This window comes from Stenella coeruleoalba, assembly GCF_951394435.1.
Source record: "Stenella coeruleoalba genome assembly, chromosome: 13".
NCBI classification, from domain to species: Eukaryota; Metazoa; Chordata; class Mammalia; order Artiodactyla; family Delphinidae; genus Stenella; species Stenella coeruleoalba.
In genome coordinates, this window is record NC_137159.1 from 46264071 (window position 1) to 46273573 (window position 9503).

Genomic DNA, 9503 nt, shown 5'->3' on the forward strand with positions numbered 1-9503 from the left:
CAGAAATCTGCAGGGAAAGGAACACTCCCAAACTCATTCTATGAGGCCGCCATCACCCTGATACCAAAACCAGACAAAGATACTACAGAAAAAGAAAATTAGAGACCAATATCACTGATGAATATAGATGTAAAACTCCTCAACAAAATACTAGGAAACAGAATTGAACAACACATTAAAAGGATCATACACCATGATCAGGTGGGGTTTATCCCAGGGATGCAAGAATTCTTCAATATACACAAATTAATCAATCTGATACACCATATTAACAAGTTGTAGAATAAAAATATGATCATCCCAATAGATGCAGGAAAAGCTTTTGACAAAATTCAACACCCACTTATGATTAAAAAGTCTCCAAAAAGTGGGCACAGAGGGAATCTACCTCAACATAATAAATGCCATATATGACAAACCCACAGCAAACATTATTCTCAATGGTGAAAAACTAAAAGCATTTCCTCCAAGATCAGGAACAAGACAAGGATGTCCACTCTCACCACTATTATTCAACATAGTTTTCAAGTCCTAGACACAGCAGTCAGAGAAGAAAAAGAAATAAAAGGAATACAAATTTGAAAAGAAGAAGTAAAATTGTCACTGTTTGCAATTGACACGATACTATAAAAAGTGAATCCTAAAAATGCCACCAGAAAACTACTAGAGCTAATCAATGAATTTGATAAACCTGCAGGATACAAAATTAATGCACAGAAATCTCTTGCATTCCTCTACACTAACAATGAAAGATCAGAAAGAGAAATTAAGGAAACAATCCCATTCACCATTGCAACAAAAATAATAAAATATGTAGGAATGAACCTACCTAAGGAGGTAAAAGACCTGTACTCAGAAAACTATAAGACGCTGCTGAAAGAAATCGAAGATGATATAAACAGATGGAGGTATAAATCATGTTCCTGGATTAGAAGAATCAATATTGTGGAAATGACTATACTACACAAAGCAATCTACAGATTCAATGCAATCCCTATCAAATTACCAGTGGCATTTTCTACAGAACTAGAAGAAAAAAATCTTAAAATATGTATGGAGACACAAAAGACCCCCAGTAGCCAAAGCAGTCTTGAGGGAAATTAAAAGAGCTGGAGAAATCAGAATTCCTGACTTCAGACTATACTACAAAGCTATAGTAATCAAGATTATACGGTACTGGCACAAAAACAGAAATACAGATCAATGGAACAGGATAGAATGCCAGAGATAAACCTACGTACCTATGGCTAACTCATCTATGACAAAGGAGGCAAGGATATACAATGGAGAAAAGACAGTCTCTTCAGTAAGTGGTGCTGGGAAAACTGGACAGCTACACATAAAAGAATGAAATTAGAACACTCCATAACACCATACACAAAAATAAACTCAAAATGGATTAGAGATCTAAATGTAAGACCAGACACTATAAAACTCTTAGAGGAAAACACAGGCAGAACACTCTGACATAAATCACAGCAAGATCCTTTTTGACCCACCTCCTTGAGAAATGGAAGTAAAAAGAAAAATAAACAAATGAGACCTAATGAAACTTAAAAGCTTTTGCACAGCAAAGGAAAACAAACAAGACGAAAAGACAACCCTCAGAATGGGAGAAAATGTTTGCAAATGAAACAACTGACAAAGGTTTAATCTCCAAAATTTAAAAGCAGCTCATGTAGCTCAATATGACAAAAACAAACAACCCAATCCAAAAATGGGCAGAGGACCTAAATAGACATTTCTCCAAAGAAGATATACAGATTGCCAACAAACACATGAAAGGATGCTGAACATCACTAATCATTAGAGAAATGCAAAACAAAACTACAATGCATTATCACCTCACAGCAGTCAGAATGACCATCATCAAAAATCTACAAACAGGGCTACCCTGGTGGCTCAGTGGTTGAGAGTCCGCCTGCCGATGCAGGGGATACGGGTTCGGGCCTTCGTCTGGGAAGATCCCACATGCCGTGGAGCGGCTGGACCCGTGAGCCATGGCCGCTGAGCCTGTGCTCCACAACGGGAGAGGCCCATGTACGCAAAAAAAAAAAAAAAAAAAAAATCTACAAACAATAAATGCTGGAGAGGCATTTATTGGAGAAAAGGGAACCCTCTTGCACAATTGGTGGGAATGTAAATTGATATAGCCACTAGGGAGAACAGTATGGAGGTTCCTTAAAAAACTAAAAATAGAAGTACCATCGACCCAGCAATCCAACTACTGGGCATTTTCCCTGAGAAAACCATAATTCAAAAAGAGTTATGTACAACAATGTTCATTGCAGCTCTATTTACAATAACCAGGACATGAAAGCAACCTAAGTGTCCATCGACAGATGAATTGATAAAGAAGATCTGGCACATATATAAAATGGAATATTCCTCAGCCATAAAAAGAAACAAAACTGAGTTATTTGTAGTGAGGTGGATGAACTTAGAGTCAGTCCTACACAGTGAAGTAAGTCAGAAAGAGAAAAAAATACCATATGCTAACACAGATATATGGAATCCAAAGGAAAAAAAAAGTTTATGAAGAACCTAGGAACAGGACAGGATTAAGAACACAGACGTAGAGAAAGGACTTGAGGACACGAGGAGGGGGAATGGTAAGCTGGGATGAAGTGGGAGAGTAGCATGGACATATATACATTACCAAATGTAACATCAAGAGCTACGGGAAAGCAGCCACATAGCACAGGGAGATCAGCTCGGTGCTTTGTGACCACATAAAGGGGTGGGATACAGAGGGTGGGAGGGAGATGAAAGAGGGAGGGGATATGGTGATATATGTATATGTATAGCTCATTCCCTTTGTTATACAGCAGAAACTAACACTCCATTGTAAATCAATTATACTCCAATAAAGGTGTAGAAGGAAAAAAAAAAAAGCCGAGAGATAAACCTACACACCTATGGTCAACTAATCTATGACAAAGGAAGCAAGACTATACAGTTGAGAAAAGACAGTCTCTTCAATCAGTGGTCCTGGGAAAAATGGACAGCTACATGTAAAAGAATGAAATTAGAACACTCCCTAACACCATACACAAAAATAAATTCTAAATGGATTAGAGACCTAAATGTAAGACCGGACAGTATAAAACTCTTAGAGCAAAATTTAGGAAGAATACTCTGACATATATCACAGCAAGATCTTTTTTGATCCACCTCCTAGTGTAATGCAATAAAAAAGAAAAATAAACAAATGGGACGTAATGAAACGTAAAAGCTTTTGCAAAGCAAAGGAAACTACAAACAAGACGAAAAGACAACCCTCATAATGGGAGAAAATATTTGCAAAACAGCTCATGCAGCTCATTATTAAAAAAACAAACAACCCAATACAAAAATGGGCAGAAGATCTAAATACACATTTCTTCCAAGAAGACATAGAGATGGCCAAGAAGCACATGAAAAGCTGCTCAACATCACTAATTATTAGAGAAATGCAAATCAAAACTACAATGAGGTATCACCTCACTCTTGTTAGAATAGGCATCATGAGAAAATCTACAAACAACAAACGCTGGAGGGGCTGTGGAGAAAAGGAACCCTCTTCCACTATTGGTGGGAATGTAAATTGATACAGTCACTATGGAGAGCAGTATGGAGGTTCCTTAAAAAACTAAAAATAGAATTATTATATGATCCAGCAATCCCACTACTGGGAATATACCCAGAGAAAACCATAAATCAAAAAGACACATTCACCACAATGTTCATTGCAGCACTATTTACAATAGCCAGGTAATGGAAGCAACTTAAATGCCCACAGACAGATGAATGGATAAAGATGTGGTACATATATAAAATGGAATACTACTCAGCCATAAAAAGGAATGAAATTGGGTCATTTGTAGAGACGTCGATGGATCTAGAGACTGTCATACAGAGTGAAGTAAGTCAGAAAGAAGAAAACAAATATTGTATATTAATGCATATATGTGGAACCTAGAATAGTGGTACAGATGAACCGGATTGCAGGGCAGAAATAGAGACACAGATGTAGAGAACAAACGTATGGACACCAAGTGGGGAAAGCCATGGGAGGGTGGTGGTTGGATGAATTGAGAGATTGGGATTGACATGTATACACTTATATGTATAAAATAGATAACCAATAACAATGTGCTATATAAAAAATAAATAAAATAAAATTCAAAAATTAAAAATAAAATTTAAAAATAAAACAAAAAAAGTTCTTCCCTTCACATCGATGTATTTATATGAATGAATTATTTCCATGCTTATATCTATAAATACAGAAAAGAGGAATACAATCCACCTTGAACCAAAAAAGAAAAAAAGAAAAAAAAAAAACAACACACCAGTTATACAGAGGAAAACCCTATCAGGGCACTTGCTCCAGTGGTAAACAATTCTGAAGTTGGTCAGAGGTGGGGAATCGTCTCGCATGCAGCCAGCAGCACCCCACCCCCGCTGCAAGGAGGGTCCTCATTGCAAAGCTGGGGGACCGTGCCAAGGCGTCTGTGAGTAAACGTGAGCTGAGCCCCAGGCCAGTTGCTGCTGAACTTTTCCCACCCCTCCCAGGTAAAATACCTGAATGTGTGCAAGGACTTGAAAGCCTAGAGGAAGGGCCGTGGAGCCACACCAGCCACAGCACGCAGGCCGACTTGGGCTTGCAGGCCAGCCAGGATGGTCCTGGCCCTGGGCGCTCTTCTGGAAGCTTTCCAATTCCCTGCCTGAGATACCCCTCCTGTTCCAGCCCCCAGTGCTTTTTTCTTTCCTCACCTCTGCCCGGGGAGAAATTCCAGCGGTAGGTGTGGGTGACACATCCTCTTCTTTAGCAGGTGGCAGCCTGGCAAGTCCTGCAGAAAGTCCAGCAGAGCCCCACTCACACCGGGCCACCCACAAAGCCGTGGCCCCTCACTCCCTCCCACCAGCCCAGCCCTGAGACTGCTGACGGGGCAGAGAATATGGCGTCAGGCACAGCTGCAGGGGCTCTTGCTGCCTGGAGGAGTGTTTATATTGATCTCAACCCAAGCACACCTGGGGAGGGCTGGCCGGCAGGGTCAGGCGGCCCAGGTCAGCCAATCCTCGCACCTCAGGGGCTCACAGTTGAGGAAAATTGACCTTGCTGAACTGGCCAGGTCCAAGGAACAGGTGTGGGCTCCTGTGTCAGGATAGACAAGGGGTTGCAGCTCTGGCTTGTTTTCTAATCATTTTATCTGGCCCATGAGTGGGAGACAACTTCAAGAAGACCCTCTCCTAATGAGAGGAATCCAGGAGTCAGGGAGAGGAGGGGTGGTGGGTGGAGACAGAGGCCTGGTGCCCCGGCTGCAGTGGAAGTCTCTGGAAGACCAGGCAGAGGGACGCCGCGCAGAGTGATGCCCAGGGTCACAGACCTGTCGGAGCTGCTGTTTGTTATTTCAAGTACTGCTCTGAGGTGCTCTGTGTCAGCTCTGACTGATAGGTGAGCTGGGGATGCTCTGCAATGAGGGCTATGTGCACGGTTCCTGTTTGCCCAGGCTTGCTGGGTGCCTGCCCAGGTGAGCTCCATACCCGGGGAGGGACCTGACTACGAGAGCCCCGTGGGCTGCTGGGTACCTACACAGGTGAGCTCCATATCCTGGTAGGGGCTTCACCACGAGAGCCCCGTGGGCTGCTGGGTACCTGCCCGGGTGAGCTCCATATCCTGAGATTGACCTGACCACGAGAGCCCTGTGGGCTACTGGGTACCTGGTAAAGGACGTCAGGACAGTAAGTGAAGCCACTGAGGATATACATCCAGTCATTCCTAATTCCTACACCCTGCTGGTAATTCTACCATCCACCAGGGCATGGTATTCTGTATTAGAGTTAGATGATGCCTTCTTCTGTATTCCATTAGTCCCAGAGTCACAAGAAATTTTGACTTGTGATTGGCAGGACTCAACATACAACGAAGACAATACTGCTGGGGCCGTCCTGCCTCAAGGGCTCAAAAATTCCCACACCACCTTTGGGGAAACTTAACTAAAACCTAGAAGATCTACCTCTGGAGAAGGGAACCCTCCTTCAATATGCAGACAACATTCTGATCGCCAGCCCTACTAAGGAGGCCTCTGAACCACCTAGCCAATAAAGGATAGAAGGTGTCCAAGAAAAAGGCTCAAATATCACAGACTAAGGTGGCCTGCCTGGGCTTCATTCTCACAGAAGGTTGGAGAAGCCCATCCTAGGAAAGGGAAGAAGCCATTTGCAGACTTACCCCTCCTAAAACTAGAAGTCAGCATAGGGGTTCCTGGGGAGGTCGGGGTTTGCCACATCTGGATCCCGAACTACAGTCTAATAGCTGGGCCTCTATATGAAACATTGAAAGGAAAAGATGATGATCCTTTCGAATAGAATCCAGAAGCAGCCTTTCAAGAATGGAAAGAGCAGTTAATTCAGATCCTTGCCCTGGACCTCCCTAATTTAGCTAAACCCTTTGACCTTTACATTCCTGGTAGAAGGTGAACCGCCCTTGGAGTATTAGTGCAAAACCTGGGACCACTTGAACTGGAACAACTCAAGTATGCCATCCAGGTAGGAGAAGCTACGGTCACCAAGGGCTTGGCCCACCGCCCCATCCGGCCAGGGTACTGGGGGTATCTAAGAACATGGAAATCAGCAACCCGCAAGGCCAGCTCCCTCCTAAGGGAAAAGGACCCCACGTGGTGATCCTAACCACCCACCATGCCCTGAAGTTGCAGGGGTCGCTCCGTGGGCACACTGACCTCGAGTGAGGAGGCCCTCCAACTCCAACCTTCAGAGAGACAACCGGGGGCAACGGGCCCCCATGACGACTTATGTGACCATCACCTGACCTGGAGCTTCTCTCAGAAAACAAGAAGAGTGTGCCCCAAAAGAGCAGACTACTGCTTGCAGGACTTACTGCACCCAGAGGGTAGCTAATAAGCTTGGCAGGGGAACCGTATATCACGCTGTCACCATAGAAAAGCCTACAGACACCGCGGTGATGGCGGTCAATAAGACCGGCTGGACTCCTGGCTACTTCAAAAGGCCGTTGACTCAGTGGCCGTCATGGTCCTGGATTACCACCGACCCTGGACTGTCTGGGAGTTGAGCGGGCAGGGCTCTGACACCTGATGCTGTTTGTACGTTAATTCAGGGGCCTAATTGAAGAAAGCGCAGACTACTGGTCAGAGCATCTAGGCTGGCAGAAACCGTCAGCCTAAGGTGGCCGAACAAATGTTGGCCGGAGTAAAACCGGCCCCCCCAGTGTCTCTGCGCATCTCTTTCCTGGACCCTTAAAGGTCATTGGAATCTATAACGCCTCCAATGCTGGTGCTCAGGAAGACAAGCAGTGAGGCAGGAGGCCTGGGGACAATCAACCTCACCTGGAGGCTGCTGGGGAGAAGTTCCGCCCCTCCCCCCGGGAATGAGGACGCCCAACTCAGCACGAAGCAGTTACAGAAGAGGGGTCTGCACCCTCAGCGCCCCAAGAATGAGGAACGGGACAAAAGGCAGAGGAGGGGTTTGTCACCGGCAAAGCCCATTAAAAATTCCTGGGAGATAAAAATAGAATCTGGGCAATAAAATAAAGTCTAACCTTTTTTTCCTTTGTGCTTTGTCTAATTTCACGTGCTCCTAGGGTTCCGCATTCAGAGGTCCCACACCCGGCACTTCAGAGCCGATTTCCTAGTGCAGAATGGCTGGGTCGACACCTCCGCTCGTGGGGCTCCGTGCAGACTCCTCGACATAGAGCCTGAGCTGCAGCTAACCCGGCCCTCGAGAGCTCCGCCCCCTCCCTCCCGCTGATGCTGACGGGGGATCCCTAAACAGCAGCCCAGCCCACAGCCTGCGGGGGAACGCACGCTCTCACCTCTCCATTCTCTGATCAAAATATAGTTTCCTTTGCTTCTGAACCAAACTCAGTCTCGATCTGTTGGCTCCAATGACACTCGGCAGGGGGACTCTTGTTGGGGCCCACTCTGGAGGATCAGTAACAGAATTTGAGAACATTGTAACTTCAGTGAACAGATGCGTGAACCAAACTGTAAGGAACGCAGAGCAGTGTATAAGGCTAGTGTAAAGTAAGATGTTTCTAACAATTCCATTTGTTATTTCCATCACTTTATTATAAGCAAGGTCAGTGGAGGGTTATTGTCTTATTTGTCAGGTCAAGTTTAGAGAAATTAAGTGATTGTTTTCCAAGGATGTACATCTAATGATCTTGGCTGAAGCTTCAATCTTCTTTTGAATGCTTTTCCATTGAAAATGATACCATTCTTTCAGCTCCCCCATTTCTGAGGAATATAAAATCTTGTAACTTATTGTTACCAAAGGGGAAAGGGGCAGGGAGGGATAATTTAAGATTTTGGGATTAACACATACACAATGCTATATATAAAATGGATAATCAACAAGGGCCTACTGTATAGCACAGGGAACTACACTCAATATTTTGTAATAACCTATAAAGGGAAAGAATCTGAAAAAATAGATACCTATATCTACATCATCTACCAAGGCCAGACAAAATGTAACTTAAGGGAGGCCAATGGTGACCGCTTCTGACCCTCAATCATCTAAAGCCTGGACTCTGCCTACTGCCCAAGGCACTTCATAAACATACATGCATGTACCCGTAGCTTAAAACTTCCCAGTTTTGGGGTTCTGGGAGACACGGATTTGGAAAGATCCCTGGTGTTCCCCTTACTTACAGGGGACCCTTCCTACTGCTGGAACATGCCTGTCACACCCAGAGAATGGTACACCGTCTGATCGGGAAGAGTTTGGAAAAGGCACCTCATCTCCTCATCTCCAGGTGCTCAGGTTACCCCACCAGCCTCTTTCCAAACAATCTCCCCACTTAACGGAGTCAGCACCTTCAACACCCAGTTTCACACAGTTTGGAATTTGTCCGGAGGATGAAGGGAAAGGGGGAGAACAATGAGAGACAAGCCCTAGGTGTTTGGACAGGAAAATGCCAATTTAATTTCCATTTAGTAAGAGGAATTAACCAAAGGTTCACCTTGCCCCTGGAACCCGAATAGGGCTTGAAGCAATCCTGCTGTTTTGTTGTTAGATCTCAAAGCAACAAGTTGAAAAATGGAGGTCAGGAGCACTGTAATTCACAAACCTGCAGGGTTTAAAATGATACCTATCATCGAAAAATGTCTTCAGGTAAGTCATGGAAAAGGATTTTAATGAAAGGCAGAATTGCAGGAAAGGAATTTCAAGAGGTAGATTGAACTAGCCATTAAAGCACATGAAAAAGCGGCTGAACTTCACCAATAACGCAGTTGGCCAAAAAGGGCATATGCGTTTTTCCTGAATATTCAGGAAAAACGCATATGCCCTTTTTGGCCAAGAAAACAGGCTGGCAATGCAAATCAACACTACAAAGAGGTATCAATTCGAATCAGTCAGAAGGGCTATCCTCACAAAATGTAAAAACCAGAAATGCAGGACAGGGCTTGGAGAAAATGGAACCCTGCTACACTGATGGTGGGAATGTAAATTGCCAACGGCCAGGCTGCAGAAGTGTA

At 44.4% G+C, this 9503-nt stretch overlaps 1 long non-coding RNA gene across 2 annotated transcripts; it reads right to left on the bottom strand.

The window, feature by feature from the left end:
• Window positions 1–4756: 4756 nt before the first annotated feature.
• LOC307195902 lies at window positions 4757–8217 on the bottom strand. 2 transcript variants are annotated; one of them, XR_013830984.1, is made up of 3 exons: window positions 7835–8217; window positions 6218–6309; window positions 4757–4835 (listed from the first exon to the last, which is right to left on the bottom strand). It is a non-coding gene; the product is annotated as an uncharacterized lncRNA (long non-coding RNA). The 2 variants fall into 2 exon arrangements; XR_013830985.1 differs by lacking the exon at window positions 7835–8217 and adding an exon at window positions 6726–6898.
• Window positions 8218–9503: the final 1286 nt, after the last annotated feature.